Source organism: Anoplophora glabripennis, unplaced genomic scaffold, assembly GCF_000390285.2.
Source record: "Anoplophora glabripennis isolate ALB-LARVAE unplaced genomic scaffold, Agla_2.0 scaffold668, whole genome shotgun sequence".
Lineage (NCBI taxonomy): Eukaryota > Metazoa > Arthropoda > Insecta > Coleoptera > Cerambycidae > Anoplophora > Anoplophora glabripennis.
Genome location: NW_019416781.1, coordinates 54,433 through 69,523, shown reverse-complemented (window position 1 = coordinate 69,523; position 15,091 = coordinate 54,433). Strand labels below are relative to the sequence as shown.

At 29.5% G+C, this 15,091-nt stretch overlaps 1 protein-coding gene across 3 annotated transcripts in view; it reads left to right on the top strand.

The window, feature by feature from the left end:
- The window catches only part of LOC108912707 (cytohesin-1), a 94,612-nt gene that overhangs the window by 30,044 nt on the left and 49,477 nt on the right, over nucleotides 1-15,091 (top strand). Inside the window, exon 1 of one of the 3 annotated variants that reach the window (XM_018718026.2) lies at nucleotides 9,114-9,355. The exons of the other annotated variants lie outside the window; for them this stretch is intronic. The gene's annotated coding sequence lies outside the window, so the exon portion shown is untranslated. Of the gene's footprint in view, nucleotides 1-9,113; nucleotides 9,356-15,091 lie in introns of those variants that run through there. 3 annotated transcript variants of the gene reach the window in all.

Genomic DNA, 15,091 nt, shown 5'->3' with positions numbered 1-15,091 from the left:
CCTAGATAAATGATACTATAGATAGGAAACTTGAACAGATTTCGTGGTCATTAACAGCGCTAACTGTTGACACTTTCTCCAACTTCTATTGCTTTCCTTTTCTAGGAATTATCGGTAATACAGTGAGTTAAATTACCTGTAGCCGGTAAAAGATGCAAGCGCCATCTAGTTGTACGCTCTACAACTATATACCTACCTACTCAATATTTGTTTTAGGTATTCTGCCGCCGCTAAATTTAAAATTACATAACAAATCTCACCCTACACAGATCACTCAGAAATTGATTTTGTAAAATAATTTTCACGTAGATAATTTTTTTTGTCACCATGAGAAAATAAGTACATTTGATAAAAAGCATTAAAATCACTCAAGCATTAAAGACACTTTTAAATGCTCTAATAGTCTTCCTACTTAAAATAAGAAATAATTTTGATACTGTAACTTTTTAAAATGTTTGTTGAAAAAATTTCAAATTTCAGTACATATTTTGAAAAAAAAGAGTGAAAATGATTATAGAGTTTCAGTGCTTTCTATATTGTATTAGCTTTCACGGTGAATAAAAAAATATTACAAGTAAATAATTTTACTAAACCAATCTTTGATTAATTCTTGTAATAGAGATTTATTATGCAACTTTAAATTTTTCGTTGTGTTGATATCCATAAAAAAAACTACCTACCTCTGATCACATTTTTTATTTAAAAAAACAAAAAAACAAAACATTTTATTATTAATAAAAAAATGTGATTATATGATGATCAGACATTATTATGTTATATAAATAAATGTGAATGAAATGTCTAATAAAACACACTAAAAACACAAATAAAACACACACCAACACTCGCCAAACTTAACCAACAATAAACATGAGCAACATGAATGACATAAAATGATTCATAATTGCAATTGTCAAAATTGGTATTCTACAAAATCTTTGTGGCGACATCTATAGACTTTCTCCAACTTGTATATCCATCTCAAGTCAGGTGGTTCCCTGTTTCCCCATATTTTCAAGTATAAGTTCTCGGGCCAAATTGTAAAATTATGTGTAAATACTATACAATTTACAAATTTGACTGAAAATTTTAGGCGTTTTATAAAACGTCGAATAGCTATATGAAAATCAAGTAGGCAGTTCATGAAATATCATTTTATATTATTGCTAGTTCATACAATATTCCGTAAAAAATTATTTTTAAAGATTTAAAACAATAATCGGATAGCAGATTTTGCCAAATAATAATTTTCAATATTTTATTTCGTTTAATCGTCGTGTGTGTAATCCTAAAATTGATTAAGTCCTAAAAGCTGTTAAATATCTTGACATTGAGAGATATCAATGATAGTCGCCAAATAGTTTTTTGAAAATTTTTATAACTACAAATTTTTTACATATGTCGCAAACTTTTCAACAAACACAACTAATGTAAATTTTCGTTTATTCTCATGTTCTCAGACCATCAATAAAAATTGAGCTTTGACTTTCAACTTATAGAAAAACAATCTGTTCTACTTTTAGGTATATTTGAAGATTATTTTTATGAAAATTTTGGCAATAAATTTTCAGCGTATTTTTTCTTTTATTACAAAGCTTTTTCAAAAGCACGTAAATCAGAACATTTTGTCGTCATCTTATAAATTCAACCCGTTAAATTGTTACACTTTACCTCCCTATTGTGTGTCACTCTGCGTGTAAAATTGTGATAAGTTTTATTTCCGTTTTTACTAGATAAAGCATATTTTTATGTTATCCTATATTTCCTGCCATCGTGTTATCTAAACGTACATGTGTCAATAAAATGTTCCTTCTCCTAAATGAAATGTGGAGTATGCCCATTAAGAATCAGAATACCCTTGTAACGTTTTTTATTAGGTACGTATTTGTTTTGTTTCAATTTGATGTCGAATTGTAGAATACAAAGACCGATATCGAGTCAGGAAGGCACATTTTAATTTTTCTGATCAAGGCATTGATACTTTTTATTGTTAAATATAGGTACCAAAATTTTAAGTTGTTATTACCACATTTTCTACACCAAAACTATTCAAACCGATTCATTAATAAAGAATTTATGGAAATAGCTTTCTTTAACTTCTCAATATATGTATATTGATATTGAATTTCTTCTTCTCAGTAAAATATTGATATCGAAAATATTAAATTCCTATTAAAAAAATATAAGTTTTCATAATCATGAAATTTCCCAAAAAGTTAGTATCGCTAAAGACTCTAAGACGAAACAATCATGTTGGATAGTTTTAACGGAAGATATATACATAGTGTCTCTAAAGCAGGGATGCACAGACTTATAGGGAACAGGGGACACTCGGGAAAAATATAAGCCAAGGACGGGCCACTACAAACAATATTTATTAACACAAAATTTTTTATTTTTAAATAGTATGAAATACAATGATAAAAATAAAATAACCTTCAAATATGTTTGTTGTAATAATTATGTAATCATTACAATGTAATATTTCATGTTTTATTATTTTAATGCATGACATTGCATTGAACTAACAAGTTTTTTTATATTTGGCTCCACATTACTTGTAGCCACACGTATAATTGCTTCCAAATTTTCATTTGCCAGACGGTTTCGGTTTTTCGTTTTGTTAAGTTTCATCACTGAAAACGTTTGTTCACAAATATACGTCGATCCAAATAAGCTTGCGCATTTCAATGCATTTATTCGCAACTCTTTATAAGCGTTTTTATCAACGCAACGGTAGAAGTTGAGTAAATTACCTTCATTAAATTTGTTTCTTAAATTATCATCATTTTGCATGTCTATTAATTCCAGCTGCATTAATTCCGGCGCATTTTCGGGTGAAATGTTGAAAGGATTGCTGAAAATGTCCAATAGCGGTTTAACTTTTTTGAAGTCTACAAAACGATTTTCAAAAGCTTGTATCAAAATATCAATTTTTTCAACATGAGCGAAATTGACGTCAGTTTTATTGAACTTCTCCATAATTTTTTTGTAGTTCGGAAAATGACCGTAATTGGCTGAATTGATTTGTGTCCTGAAAAGACTCAGTTTGCATTGAAAGGACGAAATCTGAGAGTATAGCTGCGAAATCAATTGATCTTTGCCTTGGAGTCGCGTATTTAAGACATTCAAGTGATTTGTGATGTCTACAAGAAACGCTAAGTCACACGGCCAATCAGGGTTGTCGAGTTCGGGGACGTCGTTTTTCTTTTCCGCCAGAAATAGTTGGATTTCTTCAATCAAGTTAATAAATCGCTGTAGTGTCAACCCACGACTTAGCCACCTTACTTCAGTGTAAAACAGGAGATCACCATATTCGCTTTCAATATCCTCGAGAAATTGTTTGAATTGTCGGTGATTGAGACCTCGTGATTTTATAAAGTTTACGGTAGGTACTACAACTTTCATAACATTTTCAAATCCCAATAATTTTGAACAGAGGGCCTCTTGATGTATAATACAATGAAACTGCATTAATTCCTTGGTATTTATGTTTTTAGTTTGTAAATATGTTTTTAACAGAGTTACTATCCCAGATGTACTTCCAACCATTGAAGGTGCTCCGTCAGTTGTAATTCCAGATATTTTCGTTAAATCCAAATCCATTATAGAACATTTTTCTAGAAGAGCTTTGAGCATGTCACTTCCCCTGGTTTGACTTGTCAAAGAACTCATACCAATCAGTTCTTCACTCACTTCAAAATTTTGCGTTACACCTCGTAAAAATATTAATAGTTGAGCAGTTGAACTTATATCTGTAGATTCGTCGAGCGCTATAGAAAAATACTCAAAACTTCTCGATTTCGTAGCTAATTGCTCTTCTATATTATCTGCTAATGCGGTAATTCTTCTTTGAACAGTCATCCGATTTAACTGAATTTTTTCAAACTTCTTTACATTTTCCGGACAAATTTTTTTTGCGGCGATATCCAAACATTGCTTAACAAACTCACCATCTTTAAAAGGCCGACAAGTTTTCGCTATTATTCGAGATATTTCAAAGCTAACTTCAGTGGCTGTTTCAGCATCTTGAATTGGTTTTGTAAACATAGATTGCTGGCCTATTAGTTCCCGTTGTAAAGTGGAAATTCTTTGCGTTCGATTTTCGCCAGTTAATTTGGTAAAAGTTGGATGCTGGGTTTCATAGTGCCTTTTCACATTATATTCCTTCGGAATAGAAACACTACTCTTGCATATTAAACAGACAATTTTGTTATGCGATGAAATAAAAAAGTATTTTTCGGTCCAAATATCATGAAACTGTCGATTTTCATCTTCAACCTTACGACTACGTTTCTTACTGGGGCCTGGTTTATCCATATCAAAATTAATATTATATGTTACAGTCGGTAAAAGCCAAGTTCGAACGACGAAATATTTACTCGTCACAGATTACAGTTCTCAAACAGTATAACGTTCGCTTATCCGTAGTCAAAACTTAACTGCCCCGGTAGCCGGCGATGCGTCGTATTTATACGAGTTACCAAACATCGAGAACCATCCACTTTGTTCGGGGATCGACGTGTTTCGCGAATCTGTAATCTAGTTGATGCGACAGATTTCTAGTCTCATAATAATATGCTTGGACCGGAGCGCGGCGAGTAGAATACTTTTAAAATTCGTTGGCGGGCCGCATAAACATCGACAGCGGGCCGCATGCGGCCCGCGGGCCGCGGTATGTGCATCCCTGCTCTAAAGGATCTGTATAACACTCCACCAGATATAGTACGGCTCAAAATAAGTCGATTTAACTAAACTTGCCTTAGTCAAAAAATTGATAATAACAGAGCTACATGGTGTCAAATTTGAAAAAATAAATAACATTTTCTTTAATATCTTTCAACTACTTTGAGCTAATTTCGTGAAATTTCGTATCCGATGGTTTTTTGGGATGAGAAATTCTAATTTATCGACGATTTCGTTGTATCATAAGCGACCATTAGAACGCATTTAAACTCGCAAAACTTTGTTATGCCTCTGTATATACATATAAAATTATACTTCACTGTAGTTCAAAAACAAATGAAAATATCGAATATGTATCTTATCTGACTGATTTCAATAGCAAGAGTAAAACAGCATAGCTCTCCAAGGAAGGGGCAGCGGAAACAAATTTGCAACCGACAAGTTGCATTAACAACATTAAAAATTTGTTAATTTTGTGAAATAGTGGTCAAAATTTAACAACTCACGTTAGATTTGCTTCAACTTTCAGTCTTGTACCTTGTTAAAATATGTCAGTTATTACTGCTTTCAATGAATACATCTTGTCACGAATTCAAATGTACCAACATGTGTATTTTTCATCCAAAATTTCGATTAGGATTGCCTATATATTTGCCAAGTATTTTTCTTTTCATAATCAACTTATGCAGGCACACAGCCAGGTTTTCTTTTATTTTTTATCAAAAATTTTAATTCTTCATAAAGTTATCAGCATTATAAAGTTTGAAAAATAAAATATTATTATTATATTATTATTAGTATGAAATTAAAACTTAAATAGGTTTAACTATAAAGAAAATGTAATTTATGGAAAAATGTCAACTTTGTATGTATTAGTCAATTATGAAATAAAAAAATATTTTACACATGTGCAACCCTTTTTGAGATGTGTTGGCAACCCCTATTTTAATTTACTTCCCAAATTTCGATTGAAATTTTTTCACCATGAAAGTGCTCTGTTAGCTTAGCATAGAAAACATATCCTAAAACACAGTATGGATCCCAAGTTTCATTATAAAACCACTTTAATTTTTACCACCCCGAAATTCTTTTTTGCTATTTATCTTAATGTACCTGAAAATGTCTAAAACTTTTTTGAAAACAAATCAAATCAAATTTTACGTCCGACTGTCAATCAGAAATATTTTTCTATATTTCCTCGTAGTCACACTCATTTTTCTGTGATAAAAATGTTTTCTTTGATTTGATCTAACAATGTGTTAAATTTCAAAATTGCTGTCAATATACTACTTGTTCCCAGACCTCGATAAAAAAATTTGACGTAATATAAAAATAATAATTTCATAAAAATTTCGTATTCCATTTGATATTAAATTGTCCTTAGCTTGACTTTGCAACTTGTGACGAAGGTCAAGTCCAAGGTCACCATGTAATTTGTCATTCAAAATATTACAAATTTTGCTTGAAACAATGAGTAATTCAAAGAAAAATATGTTTGATCTTCAAAAAACAGGAAAAATTTTCTAACCCCAAATTTGCTCAAGATCACCAGAATATTGGTTACTTGATATCCTACAACTTTATCTAAAACTTTTTTGAAATGATTTTATGTACTACTGAAAAGTTATCAAAGAGTTCGTGTCTTTTTGGGACGGACTGTATATTGCCACGAGTTGCCACTAGTTAATCTATCACTAATTTTTTTGTAAACAAGTTTTTTCAAGTCTATATGACAGTTATGACACATGTTTACAGAAAATCAAGAACGGTCCAAATTTGAATAAAGTATTTCAATAAAGGATACAAATTTGTTCAAATATTTTAGTTACACCCTGTTTAGATTATTGAGATGGCATTTTGTCATCTCTATGCAAAAGCAAGTAATTAGATCATGAGATATATTTTATTACATTTTGATTCAATAAAGTAGGTTACGGATTTGCAAATAATCATTAAGTATGCCTTCTATTCTATAACTTTATTCAGTAAAATAGGCAAACTCATAAAATTTAAATTTTTTTGTTTATGGACAAAAATTATGAAATTTTAATCAATAAAATCTTATTAAAATATTGATAAAACATGAAATTATCCATAAAAGAAATATGTATTTGTTTTAAAATTATGTAGTTTAAGCCTTAAGCTATTTATCACAAACTTGGGAATCATTTCTACACACTGCAACAATGGTGTTTTACAATTTCTGCACTCGAGTAGAGTAGGATACAAAGGAAAATCCTTACTGTGAGCAGAAAGTGTATTCCCATCTACTCACTCGCGAAATGCGAAAAAAAGCAATACATAATTAATTTTAACGTGTTCCCATAGATGTTGAATGAATACGGTTAGAAATTAACACTTTCATTTTGTTCTAGATTAATAGGAATACAAAAGAACATAAAAAAATGTAGGTAGTAAAGAAAAATGTTGAAAACGGCATGTAATTTTGCGCATTTGAGTATTTCGGCATTATTCGCGGGTATGAACGCCTGCTATGATAATTTTTATAACTCCATAGGTAATTTGAGAAACTATAGTAATGATTTTTTAATCGAAAATTTGATACATCCCCCAAAATGATTTGTATCATAAAAAAATGTCAAAATGTGTTTCGTTTAGGTTCAAAAGCAATATTAAAATATGTATTACAAAGAAGGGAGGGACAATTGACTGTCAGACGAGGAAACTATATTCTTTTGTTTTAAATTAAGAAATTATTTTCTTAAGAATGTAAATTATGCACTGCATAAATGTTTAATAAAATTTTTGCAAATTGATAGTTTTTTAGGTAATAATAATTATTTTTTGTCATGGTAACGACTTAGATGTTATAATTGGAATTTGTTTTTCAAACTTCTATCTTTGAAGGCGAATAACTCCACAACGAAGCTTGATAGGAAAAAATTTTATATGAAGTACTACATCTATTTTGACCTCCTCTGTATACCCCTTCATTATTGACATGACCTTTAAGAAGAGTCCTTCATATAAAATTTTTATCTAGGATTTTATCTAGAATGCTTCGTTAAAAATATTCAGGGTGTTAAACTTAAAAAATATTTTTAATTTTTTTAAATACATAATTTAAAAACTAGTAAGTGAAAATAAGAAATTGGGCACATGTATTTATGTAAATATAATCCAAAATCTGAGGCCTTTTCCTAATATTTAGATGCTCCAGAGGCGGAGATACAGGGTGTATTTTTCTAAATAAAATAGTACGACACTGCTTTACGGTAACAATCATGATATTTTCAGATTCGTCTTTCAATTTTGTAAAAATTTCTACTCTCTTATGTTTTTCGAAAAAGCCTGATTTTCGAGTAAAACTTAAAAAGCGAACTGAAAACAGCGGATCTCAACCTACTGGATTTATTCTTGTGGGGTGTCGATCCCGTGTTCAATGGAGGTATTTTTGAGCATTTACTCAAATAAAATCATTAAAATGAGTAGTTTTTAATTTCTTCATTTGATTAAATAACCGAATGATTAGTGTTTGTCATGTCATGTAAATTTTTTCAGTTTGTCTTTTAAGTTTTACTCGAAAATCAGGCTTTTTTTCGAATAACGTAAGGTAGTAGTGAATTGTAGAAAATTGAAAGACGAATCCGAAAATATAATAACTGTTATCGTAAAGCAGTGGCGTACTATTATTTAGAAAAATTTGCTACCGATACCCTGTTTCTCCGTCATTGGAGCATTAATAAATTTTAGAAAAAGGCCTCAGATTTTGGACAATGTTTACATAAATACATGTACATTTCAAATTATTTCACTTACTAGTTTTTAAATTATTTAAAAAAATTAAAAATATTTTTTTAAGTTTAACAACCTGTATCTTTTTAACGAAGCGACCTAGATAAAAATTTTATACGAAAGAGTCCTCTTAAAATCCACTAAAGAATGCGAGGTTTCATTTTTGGTCACCGTTTGTGAATCACCCTGTATAATCACAGTACCTACCTAATATCATTTCATTCATGTTTAATATTTTAATAGTCAGAAGATGTTTAAAGATTTTTTAAAACTTCAACACCCTATGTCACCTTGAAAAATGAACGTTTTAAGTGCAAGTGTAAGAAAAATAAATTTGGAAAAGGAAAACGCTTCTTTATTTTTGTTACGCAGTAGTGTTACACCCTGTATTTTATGGAGACTATAGTCAACAAGCCTAAGTGATAAATTACTTAATATTAAAATTGCCTTAGACTTTTTCAATTATTGTAGATGTCGTAAAATACGCCATGGATTTTTATAAAAAATATTACTAATAATCATGAAAATACTCGTAGAATTATTGGTATTCAAAGGTCAAATTGCAATGCCGTCGGCTTGGTGTTTACTCACTGTTCCCCAACATGTATTAACAATAACAATATGAAATCAGCATGCGTTAGTTTAGGTTAGTTTACGGTCGACCACAGGGAACTTAGTGTCGATAAAGTTGTCTGTATTTAAATAACGTATTCAACATCAGTAAAAAGTGAGGTTTACAGAAATGTGATAAAGATTAGCAGTGTTGTTCGTTTATATGTATTCCTAAAAGTGTTTCAATATCTACTTTGTGTTAAATTTAATCTTAACATTTGGTGAAATGATTAACTTGATTATACGTCATTTTATTTCTTGGAATGTTTATAGTTTTTTAACATTGACGTAAATTTAATAGGTATGTATTAAAATAAATACACTTATATAGTTACCTACTTGCTTAGTGTAAAGTTTGATTGAAATTAGATCAGCTAACCGGGTATTTTTCGTCTGAATCACATTTTTCCTGTCTAAGACTTATCTTAATAAAATATTAATAGACAAGTTTACACAATTTATTTAGACATTAAAATAAAATTACGGCTTCTATGGTAATTAATTTTACATTAAGTACCTAACTGCGTATAAATCAATCTACACTTAGTCACATATTATGATTAAGGCTTGAAACTATTGTTACAGATTTACCTTATACTTTTTCTGGTAATATATACTTCTCAAATCCTTAATACCCTTAATAATAACATGTAATATATCGAATATCTACCTACATATAATAAAACATACTATGATTATGATCGTAATCATAATGTAAGCGCAGGTATATTTCGTTATTTCTTGGAATGTTTTTTGTAAAGATTTATAGTAACGACATTAAGATATACATTTATAATTAAATGTCACATTTTAGCATATCCGGAGTGCAAGAAAAAAGTGTTTTTGAAATTTCAAAGTCTTTACGCCGCGCCAGCTAAAATAATTAATATCTACTTGATTCAAACTATAGTCTCATATTTTCTAAAAGATTTGTTTTCTATTTCACATCTTTGTTTCTGTATTGAAAATTTGAAAACTTAGGCATGACAGTAATAATACAAAATGTTAGTGACAAGTAAGAACAAAATCAATAACAAAACCGAAAATCTATCAGTGTTTCTAATAAAGTCTTGTCATGGATGACTCATACTTGCAATGATCTTGACTCCATATTTCCCTAAGCTTTCAGCAGGTAGGGGTTGACGGTTTCTAAGTTGCCTATTCATATTGTCACTGATTTTTTTATTTTCATATTCTGTTTTCAAAATTTTGTAATAAACTGGAGCGCTTTAGTTTAACTATGTATCGCAATTAATTATAAAGATAATGTGAATAAAAAAAACAAAATGTTAAAATGGGTATGGTTTAATGATGGGTCTTTGAAATTGGGGCCTATTTTTCGAGGTGCGCGAGGTAGTGCGTTAATTTTAATATGAAGGATATATACATATAGGCTGTCCCAATGAAAAGATCAGATTTAGAATATCAGAAAAACTTGATTTTTTAAAATGGATACATTAAATCTAAACTTTGTAAAAAAAGCCGATTACTCGACCTAATTCTTCTACGAGGGAGGAAAATGGAGAACAATTTTAAGACAAATAATATATTATTAACGACAATGTTAATACTTTTTAATTTGTGTCACTCGAATGATTTGCGGGATTGACTTCATTACAAAAGAGTGTTACCTACCCTTAAAGTTTAAAGTCGAAATTTATGTGTTTTGGCTTTTTTTTAATTTTCCAAGTTCGTCCTTTTTATTGGAACATGGGACATCCGGTATAAGATCACAACAAAAAGTCATCAAATCCAAATTTATTCCTTAAAGTTAAAATTTTATTTATTTAATTAAATACCAAGAATTTAGATTACTTCATAATTAAAAAAATATCCTCAAAATTCCAATGATCATAATAATACATAATTCATGTTTTTATTAACCTAGGTGATGCCACATTTTAAAATAGTATTTACAAGTTCATTATTTATTATTATAAATAGATGCTATGTAATACACAACTCATTCTTAGATTCAGTGAAATATTTTTTGCTAATATGCAAATAGTACCAGTGTAATTTGCATAAATAAATAATTCCATATTTACAAGTTTAAATAACTTTAGATGTGGACCTATTACTATTGACGTCCAGATTTAATGTCTTTCATAAACTAATAAAATCTTATTTATTTAGTTATTAGTTTGTCAGTAATAAGTCACTTGAGAGTAACATTAACAGGGTACTTATTAAAAAGTATACTTTTTGGCAATCCTCGCAACAGCAGTCAAATTTAAATTTTATGTAACATATTTAATTTATGAGTTACCTATCTGAAAATAACGTGTCAGGTAGAATTTATGTGTGTTTAGCCAGTTTATTGGGAAAAAGATATTATGACATCGGTTATCATATAACTACGAGATTACGTTATTTTATTAAAATTATTTTTTAATAAGATATTTTATTTTGAAAAGGTATCACATAAAAAATAAGGCTATGGACCATGTATATTCTTTTGTTTTTGCCATATTTCTGTCAAAAACAATATTTGGTACAATTAAGTTTTGATGATGTTAAATACATAATATACATAGCTACGACCTTTCCAATTTTGGAATATGTAGGGTGTTTCGCATAAGAACCGACACAGAGCAGGTGCATGTAGGGGAACCCAAAATATGGTGGTTTAACGCAACTTACCTTTATACTAAGCTGCATCCCTGAGAAGTTATACCTAGGCCTTGAAAATGGGGTTTCAAATTTCGAAAATAAATCTTAGTTATACTTGAACTGAAAAACCAAATTTGGTACTAACAGCATTAATCGACAGTAAGTAGAGTTCAATTGAAGTATTTTAAAGGGTTGATAAGTTGTTTGTTTTTCTATTAAATTATTCTTATTCCAACTTTTTTCTTGATCGTCAAGTTTGACGTTTATATTCATAGCCAACTTTTAGTTATACTTGAATTGAAAAATCAAATTTGGTACTAACAGCATTAATCGACAATAAGTAGAGTTCAATTGAAGTATTTTAAAGGGTTGATAAGTTGTTTGTTTTTCTATTAAATTATTCTTATTCCAACTTTTTTCCTGATCGTCAGGTTTGACGTTTATATTCATAGCCAACTTTTGAATTTGAATTTTCGATAATTTTAAATAACAACTATAATACGTATTATTAGTTATTAGTGTTTTTGTTGAAAACGACAAGTTTTTTGAAAACTAACAAGAGTAAGAAAAGCTTTGGAATTAAAATACCCATAAAATAAATATTTTTTTTAAGTTCACCAATTGGTTAAAAAATGCACATTATAAAGGCCCATCATCCCGTATCAACCCTTTAAAATGCTTCAATTGAACTCTACTTACTGTCGATGCTCTCACACCGTGTACCTAATTTGGTTTTTTTAAGTTTAAGTATAACTGACAATGAGATATTGATTTCTTTCGAAATTTGAAACCCCACTTTCCAGGCCTATAACTCTCAGGGGTGCAGCTTAGTATAAAGATACATAAGTTGCGTTAAATTACCATATTTTGGGTTCCTCTATATGTCTCTGTTCGGTTCTTATGCGAAATACCCTGTATAGTAGAGAAAACCTTATTATTATTATCAGAGCACATCTTTTACATTCGTTAAATTTAAAATTATTATTTACAAGACGACTTCCCAAGAAACTGCACATAATGTGAATCCCACAGCTACTTCTGTGGTAATACGATGATATTCTAATTTCAGTAAAAAAATAATAAGTACCCTTCAACTGATATTTATGTGATGCGCGTTGAGAAGAGAATGAATATGTTCATTAAGTATATCAAAAAGAAAACAATTCAGCGCCCTGTATGTCAGAAGTGGGACCTTTTTTGACATGTTTTTATGAAATCATAGAATAATCTAAGGAATCAGGTTCTTTCATATTTTTTAGATTGCTTTCAAAACGCCCTGTAAAACTAATTTTTACGTATATGTGACCTAAAATTCACTAAACCTAATCTCAAAGAAGTTCTAAAATGTTCTTGGAAAAGACCTCACTAGCAGCCTCTAAAAGATATTGAAAAATAAGAATACTGACTGACTTAACACTCTCAAAAAAAGCTAAGTGCAGTATATGATTTTTTAACAAAGATGTGGTCAAAACTTTTTAAAAATCATCTTGTATCTCAAAAATAAACACGGTAGACCCATGGTCCATAGGAAAAATCGTCTTATTTTTTAATGTTCTATCAGCTATTTTTTAAACGTCGTGTATCATTTATTAATCGACATGTGTACTACTTTATTTTTTATATCTTGTAATGCGACTAGAGTGAGATTGATCTCAAGGCTGATATGGTAATTTATCCTGTCACATTTCAGAAATTTCTTTATTATTGAATAAGAGTTGTATAATTTTATTCAAAATAAATCCATAATTATTATTTGCATAAATAACATACAGGATGATTTAGTCATTATGTCATAAGATAGGGAAACATCAGTAGAACACGAATACGCTATTAAAACAATTTTAAAATGCATATTTACGTTGATAAACCCATTTTCAAATCATTTAAACCTTTTTTCGGACCGCTCCTGACCGTTGACCCACAAAGGTTTATCGAGAGTGAATCTTAACCTACCTTAATACTCGATCATTAACCTAGCTTTTAATGCGTTTTTAATCCGTAGTGAAAGACAACGAATAAACAGAGCTTTTTACCTAGACACATGAATGAATAAGATATTTTTTACATTTTAAGTATTAACAAGAATTATTTATTTGTTAATAAAAACGAATGTAAAAGGACAATACTTGTTTTCGAATGTTACGTCATTACAATTTAGTATTTTTAATATTGTTATCGTTTTCACAATTATTTATAATTGACTATGAGTTTTAGTATCATATTCAGTTAATTATTCACTTTGTAGTACGTATATCTTATTGTGTGATTTATTACTTTTCAAAGAGTAGTATGGTATCTACCTATTTAAAATGACAGTACGGCTGAAAAAACGAAATTGCGAAGTAGGGCGCCGAAATAACGGGAGTTAATGAGTAATTATTTTTTAAAAGGTCGAGTAATTTTTTTTTTCGATTTTCTGCCTTTATTAGATCTTAATACTTGCTTAAAATTAATGACATTATGACTGAATTACCCTGTCTATTAGGGAAAGAGATCTGTATTTTGTGTAACTATCCAGAGAAAATATCTTAATTTAGTTACAGAATTTTTAAAATTAGATACCTGCACGTAATTTTAATCCTTATGTCATCAGGTCTAAACTATAACAATCTATTCGTTTAAAATAATTTATATTAGAAAAAATGTCACAAAATAGTAACTTAAAAAATATTTGGCACCCTGCATTTCAAAAACAAAAGATAATAGACCGATGGTCTATAGGAAAAAAATATCTTATTTTTTGATGTACTACTGAATATACGAGTATAACATATTTTTTCAAAGCACTCATTATACACCAGGAAAATTAGCGAAAATAAAAGAGAAACTACATAAGGAACATAATACAAGACGTCTTTCATCTCGTGAGTCAAAAAATTTTATTAGCTAACTTCTATTTAAACAAATAAGTGAGGAAAACATTTTTTTCATTTTGCAGGGAAAACCATCAATTTTAGCGACAAGTTACTCACAGACGGCTTGTAGGGAATAAAATTATCTACAAAATGAGACTTGTTAAATTAAAATCGGTTAATAAACAAACAAATTATTGCAAAAAAAAAACAAGAAAAGTGCCCATTTTTTAATTTGTTCATAACTATCGCATTTATTGTTAAAATTTTATAAAACTTATGACAAGTTGAGAGTTTTGTCATACTTTAAAAGTGTGCCAAAAGTGGGCTCTGTAGGTGCAATGGTTTTCGTACAATTCAATTTGTTTATAACGCAGGCTTCAAAAGTTATGAACTTTAAGCCTCTGTACAGGCGTTAATTTTCAACCAAACATGATTCTGAAAGCGTTATTGTAATCTTAAAGACGTAATTAAGCGACCTATTAAAAAATATCACCGTTTTTTTGACATTAACATTCTCAAATTGTGCATTAAAAAACCGTGCGTTTTTCACTTATAAACAATTTGAATAA